Genomic DNA, 3,692 nt, shown 5'->3' with positions numbered 1-3,692 from the left:
GATAGTAATGAAGCAGATAAAAGTTAGGGATCTTATGCAAGGTCTGACATGGGTGGAAAGTAGCGGAGGCAGCATTTGAATCCTGTCATACTGGCTCCAAGACTCTTTGTCTTCAAGCAATTTGCCCATGCCTACTACGGAGCCTCTGGTCCAGGAGTACCTCCCCTCATAACCCCAAAAGTTATTAGCATAATTTTATTTAGGAGGAAACAAATAATTAAATATCATATTATTTATATTCTAGTGTTGGAGAACAAATTTATATCTGGTGCAAAAGTAGAATTGAGAAAACATTGTAAGAATTTGGAGACAGTTTATTTCTTTTTTTTTTTTTTTTTGAGAACTAACAAAACACTGTAATAATAGTATTTAGCATCTACAAAATTGGAATTTCCAGTGGGGGTATTCATCAGTTTTATCAAACGTTTTCCTGTATTTTCTAAATATTCTATAACTAACTTGTAGTATAATAGGAAAAAAAATGCTACCTTAAAAGTGACAGGAAAAATGTTATTTGAAAAAAATACCTCATATAATTTCAAAGGAGACTTTAAGTCCAAACATTTACACTTACTCATTTTCTTCTTCATGGCCGAAAGAAAGGAGGCTACTGTTTTTTATTTGCTTTTGTGAATTCTTTTTAACTGAGTCCTGCGTATTTACTTCATTTTCATTTGTTTTCTTCTTTTTTGAGCTTGCCGTTAAACCTGAGTATTTTTCGCCTGCGGTGCGCTTCTCTGGTTTTCGATACATGATTCTCCCATCAGCTGGAGCTGGTTCTTCATCGGCTTTGGCAGCCTTTATTTCTGCTTTAATTTTCATGACTTCTTCGGCGGTCAGGTCTCCCTTTTTCAAAACGACCACTTGGGGCTGTTCGTCATCTTTGTCACTGTGCTCACCATCTTCGTCTGGGATCTGCGGCTGGATTCTCTTGGTCTCCACGGTGGGCCCTTCGTTGTAGCCCACCCGCTCCTTGAAGCGGGACAGGAACGCGGGCTCCGCCGGCCGCACGTAAGACACTTGATTCCGCTTGCTCATGGCCTCGGCAGCGACCGGAATGGAATCGACAGTTTATTTCTGATGGAGAAAAGTTGTGTTGTTAGTGAGGCTATGAGTGGAATGTAAAAGAGAAAAGTAACATTGGGGTTGGTTGGTTTTTACGGACAGGATGACACAAATTAGGCATATTCTAAAGGACAATGAGTAGCCATTATGGCATGGGATATGAAATAGGAAAGTATGTTGAGTTCAGAGCATACATGATAAAGGAACTAGGCTATGCTGAAGGAGTAGCCCAAGTATTTTGCTGTGTGGGTTTGCTGTGGCTGTCAGAAGTAGTTTTTGGCTGAAGGATACACATGATCAATGAGAAAGAGCTCCAAGTACTCATTTCATATGTAGCCTGAGATTCACCAATCTCATTGCTTTTACTGGGGCTTAACAAAGGGGCTCTAAAAGATGACAGCAAGGTTCAACCCTGATAGAAGAGGCATATTCCAGCTTCTTATCAAATTCTTGATTGACCCTTTCATGTTTTCCATTATTCCTTCTCCCTCTCTCTCAACATCAGTCTTTTATAGATATGCCTGAAAGTAGTGAGGGCAACTATCTATGTGTGGTGGCTAGGGCTCTGGTTATTTATGCTTCTGATCCAGAATTGCTCAGAGTCTAATGTATTCTTCCAAACCCTGGATGGCATTATAGAATGCTTTGTCCTAGCCCTTAGCCCCTGGGATATGAATGCCTATTCCCAAACTTCAGAAGTCTTTCTTTATCAGTTTTTATGATGTGGACAAAAGGAAGTAACCCCTTTGAAAATACCATGACAACTAAAACATGCTTTCCAGATTTAATACAATATTATATCAAATCAAAAGTACTATGACGTTCTATCATTTTACATATGACCAGGAAAGCAAGGATGCTGCCAATTACAATACCCCATCCACTGTCAATCACATTCTGTTACCAGAGGTGTTTCATTGGGAAAGCAGAAACTTAGAATCAATGAAGTTTAGCAGATGACAAAGATCTAGGTCCCATTTATCAACTGTTATTTACCTAAGTTAAAAATGCATTTGCTTGGATTACAGCTCATATTCTTAAAGCATACATCCCCATATTTTAAAGTAAATCAAGTAATGAAACCCAAAAAATATGGTCTCTTATTTTCACTTTATAGCTCAAAGTTGGAGACATACAGTGGTTAGGAGAGTTTGTCCCAGTTTACAATGATTATAAAAACACTAGGTTGACTGGTTCAGATATAACTGTTCTGCCAAACAGTCCTTGATTAAACACTTGTTAGAAAATTTCAAGGTCAAGGAGCTCTGTGATTCTATTGTGTGGCATAGTAAAGCTGTGCTACATGTCAGATAGGAGCTAGAAATGGTAGAGTGTGAGGCCAAAGCTGACACTTGGGCCAGGGGGAATTTGTTCCTCTTCTCCATTCTATTATTTGTACACTTCTTGAGAATAAACTATCACATCAAACTACCTGCCAACCAAACATGCCCTCTTTGGGGAATGCATATGAAGTACTCTCAGAGGAAACTCAAAAGTGTTGGCTTACTTGAGTTTGCCAGGTTTGGGGGAATGATTTTTGGGAAGAGTAGAAGAATTCACTCACTAGTCAAGACTTTAGTTTGAAAGTAACAGAAATTGATATTTATCTGGCAATGTGAGGGTTATGAAAATTCCAAGAGATTCTTTAGATAGAAGGAAGGACAGGGAAACTTTTGTTCTGCCCAGGGTCATTTGGATATTTATAACATTATTTAGGGAACATACAAAATTATCAATATGGGGAGACAGCCCCAGACAATTCATATAAAGTATGTTAATAATACAGGTGGGTTTCCCATTATGTACCAAATGATTTCATAGAATCTAGGGCCATGATGTTTCCAGGCAAACATTTTTGTAGAAGTCGACTCCTCCTCCATATAGGCAGCCTAATTATAGATAGCTGAGAACATAGCTACCAACAATTCCCCAGGTGCCCATATATTATCATGAAGGAAGAAGAGTCTCTCTCTCTCTCTCTCTCTCTCTCTCTCTCTCTCTCTCTCTCTCTCTCTCTCTCTCTCTCTCTCTCTCTCTCTCTCTCTCTCTCTCTCCCCTCTACCTCCAGCTTGAAAAATCTCAAATCCAAGTGGCCCAGTTTGAATCACATGCTACCCCTTGGCCAATCAATTGTGGTCAAAGGGATGTAGTACTATGGTTTTTACATCTCAACTACAAATAGAGTATTTGTGATAGTGGGAAGCACAACTTTCTAAAAGGTATGGGCCAGTATTCGAGAAGAAGGGAAGTGTTTTGGTAACAAATACTGATGCATTTCAATCACTATTTTACTCTTAGAAAAGCCCATTCATAATATGTAAAGGCAAAGACCTTAGAAGTACAGCTGATAACAAGATAATCTTACCAGTCTAAGAGTCAGGCTAATGTAACCTCTTAACCAAGAGTAGGGTGTCAAGGTTTCCATAAAACCAGGGCAATGTTTTTGATGAGGGCTAACACGCTTTGCTATAGAGGACATATTCTAAACGGAAGCTTGTCCACTCTACAGAAGGAATTTCTAGCTTCAAGTGACTGTTACTTGAAAACTTAGTCAAATTCTGTGTGCCCAGTACTTGCACTTTGTAGAAGAATGATGTGTATACAGGCTATATTTCTCAGAAGGGGAT

The 3,692-nt window shown here is 39.0% G+C and overlaps 1 pseudogene; it reads right to left on the bottom strand.

Moving 5' to 3' along the window:
• Nucleotides 1–344: 344 nt before the first annotated feature.
• On the bottom strand, nt 345–1,051 carry LOC138815883 (uncharacterized protein KIAA1143 homolog pseudogene; annotated as a pseudogene).
• Between the last annotated feature and the right edge of the window lie 2,641 nt (nt 1,052–3,692).

The sequence above is a fragment of the Dipodomys merriami genome, unplaced genomic scaffold (assembly GCF_024711535.1).
Source record: "Dipodomys merriami isolate MVZ:Mamm:240054 unplaced genomic scaffold, mDipMer1.0.p SCAF_11, whole genome shotgun sequence".
In the NCBI taxonomy this organism is placed as follows: Eukaryota; Metazoa; Chordata; class Mammalia; order Rodentia; family Heteromyidae; genus Dipodomys; species Dipodomys merriami.
The sequence above is the reverse complement of the archived record's forward strand: the minus strand, read 5'-3'. Positions and strand labels throughout refer to the sequence as shown.